Here is a 20,817-nt window from a genome sequence, read left to right as displayed (position 1 = left end):
TTGTCATCTGTGAAGGGCTGTGGATTTTATTTGTAATTACTGTGAATGACGTTCTCTGGCTAGTGTGAGCCAATCCTGAAAATGTCACCAATTTTTAACACATTTGTCTCTTGAATATTCATAGCTCTGCTATTCGATACAGATGGAGAAAGTGCAACAAGAGAAAAAAGGAGCTTGCTAAACTGGGCTGTCCGTGCCCTGGTAGATATGGTGCTTCCCAAAGCCCTGCCCTGGGTATGGGGAGGCTGTGCTGGGACCCTTCACTGGGACAGATGATGCTGCCTCTGGGCACGGCATCCTTGTATGAGCAGCCACCACTCCCATGGAAAAACACCATGAGCCAGTATTTTTGGAGTTATCATAGAGTGATTTGGATTAGAAGGGATCTTAAAGATAATCTATTTATCATTATTCATATAGACATATATATATAATCTACTTATCACCGTTTCTGTGTGTGTTTATCTCCAACACCATTTCTTGGTAGCATGGTTCTCTCAGTGGAAAGTTAACAGCTCCCACTGCCTTTGCCTGGAGGGCAGAGGATGGGGATGCTCAGCAAATACAGGTCCCCCAGCACAGCTGGGCTGCCTGTGGCTGGCTGTTCCCAAACTCTGTCATGGGGACTTTTGGGAAAAGCTTTAGGGCTATTTTCATACATCATAAAACATATTTATAAACGGCATGCGGAATCTGGTTTTATTTTTCCATTGGTTGGTTATAAACACAAAAAAAACTTGAACCATGGCCTGGGCTGCATCCACTTTGCAGAAATAGGGGTGTTAAGATGCCAGATTCTGCATCCAGCAACATTTTGTTTGAGGGGAGCAATGCTTGACGTGACCTTTCTGTGTAAAAACATGACTCCTACTGGCACTTGGGGCTGCTGAGGGCTTAAACATCAACCTGCACTGGCAGAGGCCAAATATCTCCTGCAAAATTCCTGGGAAAGGCAGGCAGTGTGGCGGGAGCCCAGATCCCGTTTGCCCTAACGAGCTGCTTCATTAGGGACCAGGTGGGAAGCGCCTCCCTCCCTCCTACGACAGGGACACGGATGCTCATGTCATGGCTTATTGCTTTTCCTTTGGGCAGGCAACACTCCAGCGGGGATCAAATTAACAGAGAGACCGGAGCGGTTCCCAGCACAAGAGGTCATCTGTTTCCTTTCAGGGGATTTGGCTCCGGTTTCATCATTTGGAAGAACAGTGAGGCCCTTTTATTGGGAAGGGCTTTCAGGGAGGGGGCATGGCTGGCTTGTCTCTCCCTTGTGTGATAACTCATTTTAGACGCTTACATAAAACCTGAGGTCTGCTTTATGGCTTGGGAAAGTGCTCCAACGGGGCAGAGCAGAGCCTGGGGACACACCAGAGCCATTCTGACCCCAATCCCCAGGACCAGGCGGGTGTGGAAGCACCAGCCACACTCCACCCCGAGCACCCCACCGCCTGCCCAGTGCCATGGAGATGGCCAAATTGTGCTTTTGCCCCTTTATTTTCCATGTAATTGCTCTTTTCAAAGCCACAGCACCCAGTACTACTCTTAGCCTCTGCCTCCTAAATGCATTTTTGGATAAAAATGGGAGTGTCGGCCTGCTGAGGTGGGGTGGATATTTTTAGAGCAGCTGGCAGACTCTGCAGAGTAATTATGCTCCAGGTTCCCAAATAGCCTCGAGCTCGGTCACTGGCTGAAAATGCTGCCTGGTCCATTTGTCTGGGGCTGGTGTGGGTCGGGGAGCTTCGCAGGCAGCCCTGAATGTTGGGATTAGGCACAGCTTGGGTTTGAGTGAGGCCAGAGCAGCCCCTCGCCCGGCTGCCAGAGCACATGGGAAAGGGAATGACTCCCAGATGTTGCACAAAGCTCACCTTTGGGGAAAAAAAATAATCTCTGATTTTATTCTCGGGACTCCAGGCATAAACTTTCCCTTCTTCCCACCCTCCAGCTGCAGGGTCTTGGTGCTGCTAGTGGAGCATCTTTCTGTCATGCCTGGGCAATGGTGGCTTTTGGGGCAAACAATTCTCAGAGTTTTTTAAAAGTTTTTTCCACTTAAATTTAATGTGCTCATACGAGTGTGACAACAGCTGCTTTTATGCCAAGAAAAATCGGTTAATTTTCGGATGTTCCTTTGCTGGGGGTGCTCCAAAGTGTTTGAACATAGGCTTGTAGGTGACAAAGCAACCACTGGTTTTTAGGACAGTAATTCCTTGCTGTGCCCTGGATGGAGGCACAGGAGAGTTGTCACGCCTGGGGAATGGGTTTTCCCATGGAAGTTGTGTCATCCCTTTTCAGCAGCTCTCCAGAAGCATCACTGCAAGTTGGACCTGTGACGCCCAGCAGCCAGCACTGATCCTGGCAGTGCCCAGGAGGGTTTTTATCCTGCACAGGAGGATATTTCAGGAAGAAGGTGTTTGCAGGGTGCTGGGGGCACAGCATTCATCCCTGGCTCCATCTTTTCTCCCTCCAGTTTCCTGCAAGAGCTGTTTTTCCCATGTGAGCAAGGGAAGCAGTGATCTTCCTTTAATTATCACTGTCCTTCTCCTCCGAGCAGAGGATTACTGAATCAGAGATGGCACTGCACCAACGCTCCACTCCACCTCTTCCCCTCTTTAATCCCTTTCTGGAGCACTGGCTGCTCCTGGCTCCAAGTTTCTCCAGCTGCCCATCACTGCCCTCCCCTATCCAGTTGTTGCCAGGCAGAACATACCACGGCACTGGCCCTGGAGCTTTTTTGCTCCAAGGCTTTTAAGACATCCAGAAGGGCTGGAGGTCCCACCACTGCCTTGTTTCCCCTTGGCTCCACTCTGCCTGCCGGGCTCTGGTTCCTGCAGTCTGATGGAGGATTTATCACTGGGGAAATGCAGTGCTCTGACTTATAAAAGTAGGGCATTCACTTGGCAGCTCGAGAAATAATGGGAAATCCATTTAATTATTCCCCAGAAATGCTCAGATTGTGCAGATGCCGAACTTAGGTTTAACATAATTTAGATAACTCATCTCTATAAACATGTCTGGGACCGAACATGATGTTCAAGGCGTGGATCTGAGCCTGCAGTTTTTCTCTTTCATTTCAGTTGGAGCTTCAAGTATCCAACAAGAGCAGGCTTGTCCCCATGCCTGACCCCACTGGGTACCACCAGGCCCCTTGGTTCAGGTCTGGAATGCTGGGGAAGATGTTTTTGTCTGGTTTCCAAGGGTTTTTTCAGATGGATGCTGGGGGCAGCCAGGCACTCGGGTCCTGTGCTGGGACACACTGCCAGGCTCAGTGCTGGCATCGGTTGTGCCTAATGGAACAGGATAGAAAAGGGAAAAAAAGCACCTACTTCTGGTAATATCAGTTATCTGGGGTTAGATTGAACCCCTTCTTTTATGGAAGATCTCCCTTTCCTCCCTGGCATTTGGGAACAACTGGGCCACCCTGCCCAGGGTGGTTTTGCAGCCCAGCTGAGCCCAAATGCTTCTCATAAAAGAATGCTCAGGATCTGCTTTGTAAGGTGAGAATCTTTTTGGCATGGCAAATGCGGGAACTTGTCAGGTACTAAATAGTTGAACTATTGCCTTGTTTTTCTCCACTCCCACCTCTCTCTGGGTTCTTTACTCCCCCAGCCTGGCTTGTTCCTCCCTCCCCTGATATGTTGCTGCTCTTCACACCTTGAAATGCTTCCTAACGCTCCTGTAATGGCTTATCAGCCCAAAATACCGAAGCTGGTATTGTTATTCGCTGACGAACACCGCGGCCAGGGTGTTCGAGGAGCCAGCGCTGGGAAACACCAGGCAAACCCCAGCCTTGCCAGGGATGCAGCGTCCACCCCCAGCACCGGCCAGTCTCATCGATCCAACTGTGATTCACCTTCTCCTTTTTAACTTTGACTTCGCGGTCCCATGCAGCACCGAGGTAACCGTGCGAATGACACACATCAGTGCGGAGTAATTAGACCGAGCACGGGCACACACACACACAGAGGCGCAGCAGTACTGATTTCTGCATTAGCATGATAATGAATGTTCTCACTAGAAGCTTGTAATTATGTTTCCTCTTTTTTTTCCCCTCCCCCTGAAAGTATAATTAATTATGAATAGAGCCAGAGTTTGACGCTAACGCATATTTTTTTTTTAAATCCCTTTTGGTTTTCTATTTCTGCTCTATTAAAAATTTATGAAGGAACCAGAGGTAAAGTAATTTTCCCAGACAGTTACTCCTATAAATTCAATGGGAATAATATTAAAAATAATAATAATGGTAATAACAGAAGGCAGAAGAGGACTTTGCGTACGGTTTTCTCTCCTCTTTAGGTCATTGCCCAAGCAAGATGTTGCATTTGCCTGTCAAAACCCGTGGTCCATTCATGCTCTTGCAATCTGGGGGAAGTTGCCAGTGGGCACAGACACGCCTGTGGGTATCACGAGGAGACTAGCAGCCCCCAGAGGTGCCAAACCTGCAAGTTCCCTCCTTGAAGCTGCTGCTGCAGCCGTGCAGGATGGAGGTCAGAACGAGGTGGTGATGTGCTCTGGGAGGAAAAGCTCTCCATTTGTTGAAAATAGAAGAAGAATAACCCTCGAGCATTTTCGATACCTTGGGAAAGTTATTTAGGAATAAGATATGCAAAACCAAAAGCTTCTAAGGAAGTGCTGTTCTTTTTCAGTCGGCTCACAAAGAAGAAGATAAACTCTCCTGGGATGCCCCTCCCTGTGATGTCCTGGCTACCCAGATGCAGGACAAACCTCAGGGTTTGCTCCCAAAGCTGTGATGGTGTGGCTGCTTGCAGTGGGGGAAGATACTTTCTTCACACCTCCGGTGTGCCTCATCCTTTCCCTAGAAGATCTGTGTTTTATCACACCATCCTCTAGGAACAGAAGGTAGGAAAATGGTTGAAACTGGCTCAGCAGTTTGGGGTGATCAGTGTAAAGACATAATGCGTGGGGACAGGGACCGTGGGTGAACTGTTCACAGGATCTCCATCCTTCCAGCCATCCCAGATGAGCCCTTTCCAGTGCCACAGGCTTTGCCCCCTGCTGCCAAAGCCTGTTGTGCTTCATCCTCCTCCCCTGCTGGTTGCCATTCATATCACCAGCCTTCCCTTGCCGTAGGTGTGAACTGTTTTTCTTTTTAAATTGCATTTATTCTAACAAATGTCTCATGCAAACACAATTGCAGGTTTGCTAGAGGGAGATGCTATTTGCAGGCAGCCTTGCACAAAGGCAGATTTATTCTCCTTCCATTCATTTGAAGCTAAAGTAATAGCTCTAACTACATCTGACTTATAATAAGTGCGTTCCTGGGAACAAACCTGTACTCTGCATGTATTTCCCTCTTTGTCAGCTCCACCTAGGCACTCTTTCTCCCTCTCTTTTTTATTTTTTTTTACAATAACAAAATCAGAGCCTTGTCAGTTGAAAGTTTATATTCCCTATTTATAGCGCTCTGCTGTCTCCCAGCTTTTATGTTCCAGCATAAGTAGCTCTTTACCCTCTGCTCGCAAGGAGCTGAGCGTGAGCCTGAACAGAGCCTGCATCTCCATAATAGCTCTTTTATCCTTCCCTGTGGAGGGAAGCATGCCCTGCTCTCCATGGACTCGCCTGCTTCAGCTCCAGCCTTGTTGGAGGCAAGAACCCATCCCCACAGGCCTGAGGACTCTGCCCTGAGTATTTCGATATCCCTTTTGGTCATCACATCCTTGAACTTGGGGGTTGAACATCATCTGTCCCATCTTCTGGCCTGCGATGGCTGGGAAGGCTTCACCAAAGTTTGACACACAGAATTTCCATCCTCTTGCTGACTTTCATTAAGAGGAAGAATAGGAGAGGTCTTCCAGGGAGCTGCAATGGTTACTTCACTGAATTTTGTAGCTAAGCTGATACTTTAATGCACTTTGTATATTTAAGAGACCTTCATAGGCGAGCGTGGATTTAGCATCTCCTGTCTCCTCAATAGGCCATGACTGGTTCCTGAACTTCTCTGTTCCCCATCTCTGGGTGTTATTTTGGGACAGGGTCTGGCAGAGACACTGAGGGAGGGCACCTTTTCTGCAGGAAGCAGCTCCCAGTATGGCACTCGCTGGATGGAGACAGTGGCTTGAGGAAAAGTCAGTCATCATAACCTTCAGCAGCCTTGCAACCCTCCCCCCCAGCCCAGCATGCCAGCTCTCCTAGGTGCTTCCCAAACCTCCTGGTCCTTTGTGTTAACCCTGGTCAGTGGGATGATTCAGAGCCAGACTGGATTGGGCTTTGAACAACTTGATTAGAGGGTGGCATCTCTGCCCATGGTGTGGAGGTTGGAACTAGGTCCCTTTAAGGTTGCTTCCAACCCAAACCATTCTATGATTCTATGCAGGAACAGAGCTGGTGGGAGCCAGGCACTGGCATTCCCATCCCACTTGATGCTCCTGTGCCGACGCACATGTGCACTCTTTTCCCCTCTCTCAGCATAAGGCACAGTGACTTCTCTGTTACCATGTTCTTCATGGCATGTCATCAGGACTCAGGCAGAACTCTCCATCTATTCCAGGCGGAAAGATTAGGATAAAAGGGGCCATTGTGCTCCTCTCCCTCCAACTAACTGATCCCTGTGAAGGGGAAACTTTACGTGCTAAAAAAACCTGGACAAGAGGGCCCTGCTCAGATGAGATGTTTACAGGATAAACAACCATTACAACTTAAAATTGCAGAATAAAATAAATAAAAAAGCAAAATAAAGAGTGTTTCAGGCAGAAACGCAAACAGCTCTTGCCTAGTTCAGTACAGGAGAGCCAGGGCTGGGGGAGCACAGCTCTGCAAAGCCCAGCTCCTCCGTGAGGTTTTGCTTACTGAGGAATTGGCCTGTCTGTTAAATATAGCTGATGAGCTGTTCTTGAATCGCACCTAATTACATCTCCTCTCCTGTGTGCTGGCACTTCCCAGCTCTTTGGAGCTACAAGGAGCTGGATGATTGCAGCTGGAACTCCTCAGGTGGAGCGAGACGCTCATTTGTCATCCCCTGTTTGGCTGTCTTGTACTTGGGAGGAGGGAAATGAAAAGTTGAATTCTCTGAGAAGGGAGGGAAAATAAAAAAAAAAAAAAAGAAAAAAAAATCCTTTTGAACTCTTGGCTCATTAAGATGTCAAAAGGTTGGGTGCCCTGGCAACTGCTTCATCTCTTTAAGCAGGGCTTGAAATTCCTGCAGTCATCCTGCAGGGAATTCACAGGCACTTGCTGGGCTCCTTGTCCATGGGAAGATGCCCATAGCTCAGCTACAGGATCCTCCTGAAAATCTGCTCTAATTTAAGCAAGTACAACTCTCCTGACCAGGAGTAACCACCTCTTGGGCACCCGGGTGCCTGGTCCCATCCTGCATCACCTCACCCACTGCTCCGTGTGCCTCTTCTGTGCCTTTCCAGCCACAGTGAAAATACCAATTCAGGGTCATGTGGGTCATTCCTGGGGACTTCACCCAGAAAAAGCCATTGCCTGAAAGATGTTTGGATTTCTTTTAGAGACTGACTCTCAAGCTTTGGTTTGGCTTTGCTGAGTTTTATTTTTTTTTTCAGGATTTTTCCAAACTTCAGCCAGCTGCTTGCCAGCTGCTCTGTCCATCTCCTGTCTTGCAAAATTTCTGCCTCATTTTTTCTGGCTCCTCCTTAGGCTGCATATTCTATGTTGTTTGCTAAAAGGTGCTTTTTCATCCCAATGCAGGGCTCTTGCTGGAGCTTAAGTGACTACAGAAGAGAGAAATATGTTTTTCCCAGTCCCAAAAAAATACCAGATGTCTTAAAATGAAAAAACCTCCACAAACAAAATCTCCCAATTCCTGCACAGAGCAGCACATCCAAAGAAAGCAAGCAGTTTTGCAAATGTGGCACTGGAGGGGTGAGAAGGGGCTCTGGATCAGCTCAACTCTTTGGGGAAGAAAACCAAACCCTGCTGTCCTTGCAGGGCCAGAGGCTGTAAGCATGGGGAATCCTCCTTCAGGACCCTGTGCCAACAAGTTATCCCCTCCCACGGGTGTTATTGCTCCAGGGCCACCGCAGGTCCCAAAAAGCCACCATGGGAAAAGGGGGAAAGGTGCAGTGATGCTGTGGGGTGGAATGCTGGTGCAGGTGCACCCGAGCCCCTCAGGAAGGAGCTGTCCCATGCAGATGTGTGTCTGGGCATTGCCACCAAACCAGGCAGGCTGGTGAGGCTGAGTGTCCTCCTCTCTGCCACTGGGGAAGGCTCCCGCATCCCAAGCTGAGCTCAGCCGAGAAAGAGACAGAGCTGTCATTACAAATACACTTCAGATCTCCTCTCTGGAGGAGGAAAAGTGCCAACATGACCAAAAATATGCATAAGATCAACTCACTGGTTAGAAGTGGCCTGGCTACCAGTTTCAGTCTGAGGCATTTGGCTTTGCTGTGGGAAGCCCTCATCATTTTCTACTGTTTTACTCATAGCCAAAAATATGATGAAAGCAGAACTGAATGTGTTTTTTTTCTGTCTCATTTCAGTAAGCATCATAAATTATTCCCCCATGAGACTCAACCACATTTCTTACTCAAAAGAAACTTCCTTTCGTCTTCAGGGGCTTGGAACTCGGAGCCTCCTGGGTTGGTGGTGGACGTCAGGGCTTTCCCACTCATCACCGCCCAACACACAGGGACATCATTGCTGGCTCTTCCTTGACATCTCCCCAGTCTCTCACCCAGCTGTTCCCATGGTGGGAGCAAACCTCACTTGGGGGTGCAGCTGGTGAGGCAGAGACAGGGCAGAAGCAGGTTTTGGGGCAGTTCCTGCCAGGCAGTGGGGATCCCCATCACAGCACCCCTGAACCCCAAACCCCAGCACTGGATCCTTCAACAAATTCATGTCCTACAACAATGTCAGTCTAATCAGCGCCCTCTTCGTTAGCAGGGTCCTATAATTAGAAGCAGCAGCCAGCCATCTGCTTTTATCTCATCACATCACACAGTGCCTCTCTGCTGTCCTTTATTACTGGCCATCGTTTGAGATCAACGTTTCCCTCCACCCCCAACCGCGTCTGATCTCACTTTCATTATTGCTAATGACCGGCCCTGGAACAGCTCTGTGGTGTGGAGTGAGAGCAGGCAGAGCTGGGAGTGCTGCCGAAAGTCAGCCCCTCTTCTCTGCCTGCCTGTCTGTTATGCCCTCCCATGTGGTTTTTTTGGGGTTCACAGCCTTGCCAGTGGACCTTCCCAAGTACCCTCTGCCTCGTGGGGCTGAGAATAAGAAGGCATTGGGGAAAATATTCCTGCTTACAAATATTCTGAGGTTTTTCAGCTTGTAAAGTGCTTTCCCAAGTTTCCTCTTGCATCTTGTCCCAGTGAGCCAGGACATGGAGAGGATATCTTGTCCACACCCAGCATCTGGGGGCTGCGAGGTATTCAGACCTTAGAGGAAAGGAAGGAGAAAACCCCTTTTTATGTATCTTTAAATTTGGTGCCTAGACAAAAGCATAAGACATATAAATGGATTAACAGCCATGGTTTATTAGCGCTCCTTAATTCACTTCACAGGGCTGAGGGAAAAGTTATTAGCAGATGTATGGCCAGTAATAAGCTAATTATAACCCTGTCAGATCAGAGATTTGAAGAGGTGGGTAGTTTTGTGTGTGAGATAACTATAATTGTCTGTTAAAGATTATGAATTAATATTGATTTAATAAAGCTGTGGCCATTTATTTCTGTGGTAAAGACTAGTTAGTTATCCTGTGAGCTGCCCCAGCACCATGGGAGGCAGCAACCATCTGCCAGAGGTGTGTATTTGGGAGGTAAAAATGCACGTAAGACTGGTTGCTGAGCCTGTGTCCTGCCCGTCAGCATCCCCATCGCTGGCTTTGACAAAGATAGCTTTGTCCACTGGCTCAAAATTCACACCTTGTGCCTCACTGCACCACAGCAGTTCAGCCCCGGGATCACCCTGCACCTGTGAGTGGGGAGAATGCCTTTGCTGCTTTTAGCTGGATTTAAAACCTATCTGCATTTATCTGCATTTAAAAGCTGATCTCTTCAGGAGAGACATGACCCTTTTGGGGTCCTGTCTGCCCCCTGACATGTTAAAACCTCAGGCAGCCTCAGGACAACTTGCAATGAGCCTATGTGAGCGTGCCGGTCTGCTGGTGATGGGCGTTTGGGGTGGCAGATGGAGTGTGACCAATGCCAGGCCCTGGCACAGGGTGTGCAAACCTAACCCAAACCCACCATGGGAGGGAATGGGGCAGCTGCTCAGGAGTGCTCAGCTCAGCCATTTGAGAGAAGGAGCCAAGGAAATGGCCAGAGAAAGAGGAGAGGCCAAGCCTTGTGGCCAGGGTCAGGTCTGCCTGGGAAAGCACAACCCCTTTGCAGCATTTCGGGGTGCTGAGGGGGTCCCTTTCCCATGGTGGGGCTGATGCACGGGGTGGGATCACTGTTGCACCTCGGGGATTATTTCCCAACCTACAGCTTGGATTATTTCCCAACCTACAGCTGCCATCCAGGATGACTTCAGTTTTACCCCTCTCAGTATGTAGCCGAGTGCCACCAATTTTGGAATATTCACAGAAATTTTTTTCTGCAAATTTTTGCCAGCCTGAAAGCAAGCGTGGAAAAAGGCAGGAGCAGTCACCTCCTGCAGACAGAGCCTGGCTGGGGGGAGCTGGTGCAAGACCCTGCATTGCCAGCCAGCTCCCCAGTCTTTGCCTTTCCTCCTTCTCCAGGGAGACATGCAGAGATCTGTAGTTTGTTGGGGTTTTTTTCCTGATATGGATCCACTTCCCCAAGGTGAACTGCATCCCTTCATACCACCCGAGTCCCACCAAATTCCTCTCATGCCCGGAGCAAGTAAAGGCAGGTCACTGGGGTGGTGGGAAGGTACTTTGGAAGGAGCTGCACTGCATCATGCAGGGCAGGGGTGCAAGCTTCCTGCTGCTCCACACCTTGCCATATACCCCATTCTCTCCCTTAGACTAGGAGGTTCAAGACCCCTTGTTCCTGTGCCCGTACTGTGGGTTCCGTGTGACTGTGGAGGGTTAACCCCTGCCATGGTTTTCACCCACACTGGTCCTAGTGGGCTGATGCTCTGATAAAGTCAGTTGCAGGCTGACTGAGGCTAAAGGCTGCAGCTTGCTTTAGATGTAATTACTTTCCCCTAAAGCTTTCCATGAGAGGGCGGTTTCAAAGGGAGGGTGGCTCCTGTTTTGCATCTCGCTTCTTTTCCTGGAGTAGTTCAGGTCAACCCAAGCAAGAAAATACCCCAATTTCTTGCATTTGTGCCGGGCATGGGGAAAGTTTAATGTAGAACATCTCAAAAATCCGAGGCAGGACTCCAGTTTTCCACTGAGAGCTGAAATCCCCATCTTTGCTGCTGGACGCGCTCGCATTACCATTTTATCTGATGGAATAGCTATCAACAGCAACTTCCAAGTGAAATGCTACGGAAAATCTGTGTAAGCTATCTGCAGCCTCGCAGCACAGATATACTGTGATTATAGCGACAGCCAGGCTCTGTCTCCTGTGTTTAATGTGCGTGTACGTGTCCGGCTGCAGCACAGCACCCACGCCAGCTCTCCCACTGCTCCAGGATGCTCACAGCAGGCTCGCCGTAGGCTTTGCTTTCATGAAGCCACAGCCCCCAGAGCCCTGGGATTCTGCCACAACCTCATCTGTGATTTCACCAGCACAAGAAGCTTCCAGCTTCCATGATCGCAGGGAGCCTCGAGGCTCCAAAAGCCAGAACCCTGTTGTAAAGAGCACAGCACTGCTGCCTCATGTTGGCAAGGCCACTATTTTAAAGCCAAGATCAGTGTTCTTGCTTTGAGACAGGGAAGGGATATGCTTTCCTGGGATCAGCAACTCCATACAAACACATCTAGCCTCTTGAATTAAGGAGAGTCACACATCCCTCATTAGGCAGTTGTTAAGGTGAAGATGATGAAGATGTGATTCGGCCAAAGGGGTTCACTACTTGGTCTTGACTCACACTTATAGTCACTTAGCCCCACAGCATTGGGCCAAGCATTATTTTGGGTATTATTGGGTAATTTTGGTATTATTTTGGGATTACTAGGTGTAGTGGGTTTCCATAATGGTTTTATAAACATCACTGGGATCAGTAGCTGCTGATCCCAATTACCAATGGCCAGGCTGACACAGGACGGCGAAATGCACAAGGAAATCAACCCCACTGTTATAAGAGCAATGCTACTGTGAAAAGCTCATATTGCTACTACAAATACCAGCCCAGTGATCCCCTTTGGGACCACCACCTTCTGGACCAGAGGAGTAGGCAAAAAATCCGTCTGTTCTCTGGCAGGATATTCAACATTGCTGGAAAGTGTGTTCAACCCTACGGGGTTTACTCAAATACATTTGATTCTAATGTTGTTCTAAGGTCACTGGAATCTAAAAGCCTGGCTCCTGTAAAATTAATGTCCTGAGTCTTTTTGCCATGGTACAGGACTTGCCTCCTATTCATTAAGTGAAACATTACAGATACCCAAAAAAAGGAAAAAAGAAAAAAAGCTCAAGAAATGCTAAATGGCTGGAGCAGAGAAACCCCGCAACACAACAGGGATAAATTCAGTCCTTTATCTTCCAAGATAAACGTGAAGATCTGATCTGCTCCTTTGCTTCAGGAGACACCCAGCCTGTGGATAAAGTCTTACAACCAAAGTGTTGAACCACGAAGAAGGTACTGCCCGAAGCTGGTGGACACCCAGCTGCCCCAGGCACCAGAGGGCAACTTTTCCTGCTTTTCCTGGCGCATCAGGCTCATTTGAGGCAATTTGCCTGGTGCTCCTGTTGTTTATGCTCACACTGAGCCGTGCGCCTGTGCTTACATAGCAAGTCGGGTGACTTAAGGAGACCGAGTCCAGGCCTGGGAAAGTCCCTCTGCCCTGCAGCGGCGCAGCCGTATTGGGGCAAGGAATGCCGTGAGCTGCCCGCTATCCTGCTCTCCCGCTCCCAGGGAAACACCGCTCATGGAGATGTGGGAAAAAAGAAGTGAACTGCGGGAGGCAGAGCAGCAGGGAACCCGTGCCTGCTCAGCTCTGCCTACGTGGTCTGCTAGAGTGGGGAGGGAGACATGGAGGTTTTTCCAGCTGCTGGAACGGGGAGGGAAAAGTGGAAGTTTGCAAGATGCTTTTCCATCCTTTGTGGTCATGTGGCAGGGAGAAGGGGGTGGTTTCTCCTGGGCAGGGGGCACCCAACACTGGAGCAGGAATGGTGGTGGCTGAGGGGGCATGACCTTCCTTATGCCCCTGTGAGGAGGGAGAGGAAGAAAAAGTAGGTTATTAGTTAAAATCAGAAACTGCGGTGTGAAACTGGAAGGTGGGAATGGTGTAGCAGTGACCTGGGCTGCCTCAGTGCCAGTTCCTGTGGGCATTTGCCTGTTAAACTGTTCAGATTTCCCTGAAAAGATCCCACTCTGGTGAGGTGTTTGATGCAGCCAGGATCACAGCACAGACATTAATACAGGGCACCATGGAGTCTTCTCCTGGAGATTCCCACCTTCTTTTGTGAGAAAACTGAGGTTTCCTTGCTATGGCACTGTGGGATGCTCTGAATACCAACTTCCCCAGGCTGAAACTTTGCCCCTTGGCAGCATTCAGGGAGTCAAGTGGCAACTGACTCCCTCCAATGAAGTGCTCGTATCTGAAATAGCACTGGGATGAGAGGATTGCCGGGCCAGCTCACATCACGGGTGAGAATCCCTCATTTTCACCAGAAACATTATTGATGACACCCAAGGGCACTAACGCAGCCGGTGGCACCAGTAAAGCTGGGAACACCGGCATGGCAGGTGGCACCGGTGCAGCCAGAGGCACCGAGATAACTGGTGGCACCCCTGCCAGTGGCACTGATAAACCAGTGGCACGAGTGCAGCCGGTGGCAAGGATGCAGCCAGTGATGGGGTATAGCTGGTGGCACCAGTGCAGCTGATGACAGGGGTACAGTTGGTGACAAGGGTGCAGCCGGTGACAGGGGTACAGTTGATGACAAGGGTGCAGCCGGTGACAGGGATTCAGGGGATTAAACCAGCGACAGAGATGCAGTCGGTGACAGAGGTACAACCGGTGACAGGGGTACAGCCAGTGATAGGGGTACAGCCGGTGGCAGAGGTGCAGGGGATGCAGCCGGTGATAGACACACAGTCACCGACAGGCGTGCAGCCGGTGGTCCCGATAGCCGGGACCGCCGCGGCTCCGCCGGGACCCGCCGGGCGCTGCGCGGCCCCTTTAATGCGCGCGGGCGGCGCGGCCCCGCCCCGCCCCGCCCCGCCCGGCCGCCGGGGCGGCTGTGGGGCGGCCTGAGGGACCGACCGACCGACCGACCGACCGCCGCCTCCCGCCGCGCCGGGGCGGGCAGGGCCGGGCAGGGCTGGGCTGGGCGCGGCTGGGCTGGGCTGAGCGCTGCGGGGCCGGCGCTGCGGCGAGGGGCGGCCCGGCCCCACGGAGGGACGGACGGACGGGCGGACGGACGGACGGGCGGACGGCGCGGCTCGCAACCCCATGGCTCTGGATTTATAAACACGGCGCAGATGGCGGGGCCGCGTCCCCGCGCCCGGCGCTGCCCCGCCGGCCGCTGAGGCGGGAGCGGCGGCGGAGATGGGGGGCGGCAGCTGCCGGCGGGATTAGGTAAGGAGGGCGGGGGGAACCCCGGGGGACCCCCCCGGTGCCGGGGTGCGGGCGGGCCGGGCGGGGGCCGGGCCGGGGGGGCCGCCCCGCTCCGCTCTCCGCAGGTCGGGGAAAGGCGGCCGCGTTACGTAAAAATGAAAATGTGCCGCGGGAGCTGCTCGCTGGGGAGAAACTTTCTTTTTTTTTTTTTTTTTTTGGTTGGTTGGTTTTGCTGTTTTTTGCCCTCGAGGGAACGCGCCTCCCGGGGAGCGGCGGGGTTCGGGAGCACGGGGGGAGCCCCGCACTTCGCAAACTGGCGGGGACACCCGTCTGCGGGGTGGGGGCACCCAAGGGCCTTTTTTTACCCCCCTCCCCCTTGTTTTTTCCTCCTCTTCTTTCAATCCTGTGTTTTGCGGCTGTTGTCCCCCCGCACGCTCGGAGCCGGTGGGTTTCGCTGATCGACAGCCCGGGGCAATGAATGACCATCCGAGGGGTCACCGGGCGCGGGTGGGGGACCAGCCCTGCGCCCCGGGGCCGTGTCAGTGGGTGCTGGGGGCACGGCCGGGTGCTGGGCACGACTAGAGCCCCCCCTGACTCACTCCTCCAGCCATGTGGCGTTGAGCGTGTGAATATTTACAGGGGGGTAACCGGGCCGGTGTCTGCAGGCAACAAGTGCACGTTTCTCTGAACCCCAGCTGCAGTCTCTGGAGTGATTGCTTTTTTTTCCTGACGATTCTTATAATTTCCTGTTCCCTGTTCTCCCTCGGCCCTTCCTCCTGCTCCCTTGCCCTGACAATGCACAAAGAGCAGGCTGCAGTGGGTGCAGGCAGCTGCCTGCCATGTGGGCTGCTGCCAACGCCACTGAAGCAGCAAAACCTGCAGGACTCAGGCTGGGGCTGCCTGGGGCATGAGGCCGTGTTGACCCAACAAACCCATCCCTCCTTCCAGCGCTTTGAACCCTGTGGAAGCCCAGCATGCCTGCAGGCACTGCTGCCTGCGCTGGAGGCTGTGTCTGCTCCCTGAACTTTGTGTTTTGGGTCAGCTCAAGAATGTGCTGGAGAGGACAGTGCTGCTGGAGGTGATCTGTGCAGTGGGTGTTTCCTAACCCGTTCGGTTCACAGGCATTTATGGTTTGAACTCTTTTGGCGACCTCTCAGTATTCCCATGAAGCAAAGGTTGGTGCTCTGGATGCCTGAAAATGTAAGGGTTTTGCTGAATCTGGTATTTTTAATCTGGCTTTGGTGGATGTGATGTTGTCCCACTGGTATGCCTTGGCTGAACGGAGTGAGAGTTTTTCAATTTCTATCTACTATTTAGCGTAGGGTTTTTATCAGCAAGGTTAAGGTTAAGTTTGCCATGTGCCTTACAGATAAAGGTTTGGTGCTACTACTAGTTCATAAAGGGAGAAACAATGTGAGTTGGGACAACTGAGTGAGCATTTCCATCTCTTCTGGAAGTGGTGGCAAAACTCCTGGAGGGTTTTAGTGAAGCCATGTATTCCTGGATGGCTTTAATGAAATTGTACTTAATTCTCTGAGTTTTGCTGCTGACTCGCTGGGTGACTTTGGGATTTCGCTCAAGCCGCCCATGTGCCTGGGTCGACCAGCTCTGCGTAGGAGCCATGCCTTGGGTGGGAAACACAGCCAGGCCTGCAGAGTGTGTTGGGGCTGAGTCCCAAGATGCCATGGGAGGGAAGTTTTGTGTGTGACGAATATTTTATAACTTCAGTTGAGTAAGCTTGAGAGACGCTCTTGCAAAACGTGTTTAGTTTATTGAAAGCAAATGCACTCAAACCTCGGTTTGTTGTTGCCAAAAGGGAAAAAGTAGAAGCTATTTTTGGTGTGAGAGAGGAGATGGGGCACGCACACGTCTGGGGCAGGAAAACACTGGTACGTTGTTCTTCTGGCTTCATGTGGGTGGTGGTTTCTGTTATTTATCTGTTGTTTCTGCCAAGTTGCAAAACATACCTGGTTCTGAAACCCCTGCGGAGGTCAGGGCCGGCTCTGCAGAGCTGGTACTGGGCCCGTATGGGAACGCCTCCCACACCAGCATCTCTAGCACTGGAGAAGTGGGTGGATGCCTCTGCCTTCACACCTTTGAGCTCCAGGGAGGTGACTGGCATTTTTTTGCGACAGGATCTGCACTGAAACTGTAAACTTGTTTCAGGCAAGCCACCAAACAGCTGCTCCTTGGCAATACCTTTCACTTGCTAATGGCTGTGGTTGGATTTGAACCAAGCTGCCTCCAGTGGAGGTTGTACCAGTCCCTGGAGCCATCCTGTGCTAAATCCAAAGAGGGTTTGGTTCAGGCTTTGTTCATGTCTTGTAATTAGGAGATCCAGTCTGGTAAAGGCAGTTTTGTTATGATTGGCAGTGACAGCATGCATGCAGCTGTGCTGATAGCTGCACGTGTGGAGAGCTGCCCCTCTCATCTCCACGGCAGCTCTGGACTGTGCTGTCTGGAATTGGGTCATAGGAGATATCTTCGTGACATGGCTGTGAATTATTTGTCCCCTTGATGTCTCCTGGTGTTCTTCCCACTGCTGGTTCAGGTTTTTAGTGGCCTCTGCTGAAATAGTGTCCTGTTTGCGGTCAGGTTGTCCTGGGAGGAACCTGCTTGAAGCCAGCCATAATTTATGTGTCTGAGATATCATCATCTTCATGGCCTTGTGGGGAGGAGGAAAGTTACCGTCTCACCAGTTTCTAGATGAGTAGGTACAAAGGAGGATTAAATTTCCAGAGGCGGGTTTTGAGCAGTTGCGAAGGAGCATGGGTTTGAGAGGGCCTGTATTTGGGGTGCAGTACTACCCATCCCTAGCCCGATGTCTCATTCTGACCAGATCACTTGACAAGTCAGAAAATTGAGACTAGGGAGGTTACATGAAGTTCAATGTGTCAGAGCAAGTCTGCTGGAGAGCTGGTGAAGAGGAGTCTCTTTGCCCATGAGTGCTTTGCCTGTTCAGTGCGAGGGCTTGTCACTCCCAGTGGCAAAGTGCTGGTTCCCCCCTGGGTTTTGTGCCTGTGAGCCGTGATCCCCCAAATGCAGACCACAGGCTAGATGCAGGGGTACACGAGATGGAAATCCAGGGCAATGTGTTCGTAAGAGAACTGTTATCTTTGTGCAGCTGCATTTGTGCGAACGGTGGCTTGCTTTAGTCTTCACTGAGAGATTTCAGCAGAGAGCAGGGTCAGCTCTAATGGAGCTGGAAATGAGGTATAGCAGCACCCGGTTGCCTCTCTGATTAGTGACTGAGGCTTTTGCAGCTGCTTAAGGATTTGGGCATCATGAGGTCATGGATTTTCATCTAGGCTGCTGTGGCACAAGCTCCTGCGCAGCTTTGAAGGGCCCCTGCTGTGTATCGACATAGGAAAGTGGTGAAGAATTGCTATTTATGGCTGGGCTTGTGCTGGCACACAGGTGTCGGGGTCTCCAAATTGCCCTGTAATGTCAAGGATAGATCTTTGCGTTGCAGTAGAAAATGAAAATGCATATCGTTTAATGAGCATGGCTAGAGGAGAGATGCTTCCTAAAAAAGGACTGATGGATGAGGGGAGCTAGAGCTCCAGAACAGAGGGCATGAAAGTGCCCGTAAAAGCTTGGTCAGAGTGAGGGAGGGATCTGGTAGGAAGGGAAGGAGGACAGAAGAGCAGAAGGAAATGAGTGATTTGTCAGTTTTGGGAAGTGAATCCTGACCTGAGCACGAGGCGTCAGCGGGACTGTACTGGGAATTGAGAAATCTGGGTTGTACCCCCTGTCCTGCTGCCCACCCTACTTGTCACTTCCCTTCTTGAGGCCACCAGTTCTCCGTTCCTGCCAACCTGCCTCTCTCGGGGTGTGGGCCGTTCATTACTGAAGGCGAGGAGGGTGCTCCAGAAGGGGACATTTCTGGTGAGCAGACAGTGCTCACACAGTAGCAGCACCCCTGCCGTCTTCATGGTGGGAAGCCAAGAGATGTGTTGTGGCTGAGGTTGGGCAGGCGAGAAGAGGCACCGATTGCTGCAGACAGTGCGTGCTCGGCCACTAATCTGCTTGGAGAGGTCCAGAGAGGAGCCCTGCCTGCAGGGGAGAGGTGACCAGTGCTGGCGCTGGAGAAAAAGCGGTAAAGGTGGAGCTAGATGGCCATGGCTGTGATTGCTACCACAGAGCCAGGGCTGGAGGAGATCTGGGGCATGGGGCGGGGGTTGGACAGGCAGAGCAAAGCAATTGGTGTGATTATGTGCCTGCTGGGTGCACAGAGGATGCTGATAATGGTTAGTGCTCTCTTTATAGCTGCAGAGCACTGAGCAAACATTAACAAATGTAAAGGATAGCAGCTCTGTCTAGTTACAGAGAAGGGAAGTTAACTCCAAATTAACTTTATGATCCGTGAAACTGAAGGTTATTTAAAAAAATAATAACATAAATGGAAATGCTCAAGTTTTCCAGAGTCGCTGAGTACGCTGCTTGTTGTTTAATGCCTTCCATTTTTTCACTCCCAGTCTGTGTTTTTGGCTCAGGAACAAATTACAAGCAATATCAGCTTACGCTTGGATTTGAACCCACATTGCTCTTAGTCAGCTGAAATATTTCCCCTTATCGCTGCTCCCATAATGTTTATTTTAGACCGGATAGCATCATGGCTTTTCTGCTAGCTGTAGAGGAGAAGCCTGTCTTTGAAACAGCCCAGCACCTTGGAAAGAAGTGATCTCAAAGCCAGTTTGGTTTCTGAATGAGGTACAGCTTAATTTTCCACTGAGAGGTTTAGGCAAGGCTGTAACCCAGAACGGTTTGCGGCATTAAAAACCCAGGAGGCGGCAGATGGATGAATTGCTGACAGATTTAAAATCGTACGACAAACATAAAGCATTCAGACGTGAGGCCAAGGTGGGAGGAAGGTTGCAGGGAGAGATGGAGGCAGAAAGGTCGAGTAAGTTATTCTGGGCAGAAGATGTGCAGGCAAAGGCAGACTCCAGTGGATTCAGCCCACGAGGGGAAGGGAAGGGCTTCAAGAGCAGGGATGTGTTGAGGAGCGTGTTCCCATCAAAGGGAAGGGAGCCCTTCATGTCCTGGACTGGTGGTGGGGGGAGGATGAGAAAGAGGAAGGAGGCCAAGTCCAGCCTTGGCAGCAGTGGTGAAGGCAGGAGCAGGGCTGCCCTGGAAGGAGGCAATGTGGTGGGGCCCAAATGGTTTCCTCCTGTGGGAAGTGGTCCGCAGGAGAGTGCCAGCGCGTGGGGAGGCTGGGGACGGTGTGGGTATTGTCTCTGGTGGCTGCAGCCCTGGCTGTGGCTCTCCGGGTGGGTGGTGCATGTGTTCAGGGAGGGAGGCAGAGCCGGCAGGATTTCCTCTCTGTGGGTTAATAACTAACCAAGCAGTCTGGGTTTATCCTTTCATTGTGGAAGAGAATTATTTACATAATACCACTTGGCGTAATCTTTATTTAGCATTGTTTCCCTGGTGTAACACTGGACAGAGTGGCGTTGCCCAGAAATGCAGTTTTGGCCCAATTCTGTGGGAAGTTAACCCTTCCTGGCTGGGTGTGCTTCTCCCTGTCCGCTCAGGGAACTGAAGAAACACTCCAGTGGTGTGGCCATCTGTCATGTAGTTTTGGGGACTTTTAAGTCTTCTAAACCTTGTTTTCTGTAGGCTCTGGGCTGGTACTCTTTTGCTGGTACCTGAATGCTGCTCAACAGCTTCCTAAGCAGCACAGTTTGGGTTTGTCATGTGCGTGTTGGGGCAAGAGAGTAGTTTGTAATGCGCTCTTCCTTGTCTCTGTGTTGAAGAACGCAGAAGGAAAGAAATGTGTCAGCCCGTGGGTGGAGGATGACAGGATTTGGGAAGGTTCCTGGTGCAGATCATCCCATCGTCTGTGATCAGTCCCTGAGGACTTGCTGTCTCCCAGGTGGGCAGGTTTCATCCTCCTCAGGGAGTGTTTAATTGCAAGGTCTGGAGGCTTAGGTGGTTGTGTAAAGAGCTGGGCCCTGATTAAAGCCACACAGCACAGTGAAGGGCTGAACCTTGCGCCTGGGTGTCAGTGAGATGTGGTGGGAGAGTTGAATTGGTGAGTAGGATGGCAGGCAAAGTCAAGCTTTCTGAAAATCTGTCTGTGCCTCAAGCCGTGCAGCGCTGTCTGGAGAGGGCGGAGGGAGTCTTTCCTCTACACTGCGGGATGTGTGGGCTTCTAACAAGCTGTGGCAAACAATGGAAAGTTGGCTTTCTTCTGAAAATAGTTTAAAACCTTATAAAATTACTCCAGCAGCTAAATTTTTATAGGGCCAGATCTCAGC

The 20,817-nt window shown here is 51.0% G+C and overlaps 1 protein-coding gene across 8 annotated transcripts in view; it reads left to right on the top strand.

The window, feature by feature from the left end:
• The first annotated feature begins 14,252 nt into the window (after positions 1–14,252).
• The window catches only part of NCOR2 (nuclear receptor corepressor 2), a 240,771-nt gene continuing 234,206 nt past the window's right edge, over positions 14,253–20,817 (top strand). For 6 of the 8 annotated variants that reach the window (XM_064675181.1, XM_064675179.1, XM_064675178.1 and 3 more), the window contains exon 1: positions 14,253–14,575. The gene's annotated coding sequence lies outside the window, so the exon portion shown is untranslated. The remainder of the gene's footprint in view (positions 14,576–20,817) is intronic. The other 2 variants (XM_064675180.1, XM_064675177.1) reach the window with 1 other exon arrangement.

The sequence above is a fragment of the Pseudopipra pipra genome, chromosome 18 (assembly GCF_036250125.1).
Source record: "Pseudopipra pipra isolate bDixPip1 chromosome 18, bDixPip1.hap1, whole genome shotgun sequence".
Taxonomy (NCBI): domain Eukaryota; kingdom Metazoa; phylum Chordata; class Aves; order Passeriformes; family Pipridae; genus Pseudopipra; species Pseudopipra pipra.
This window is presented reverse-complemented; position numbering and strand designations above follow the sequence as displayed.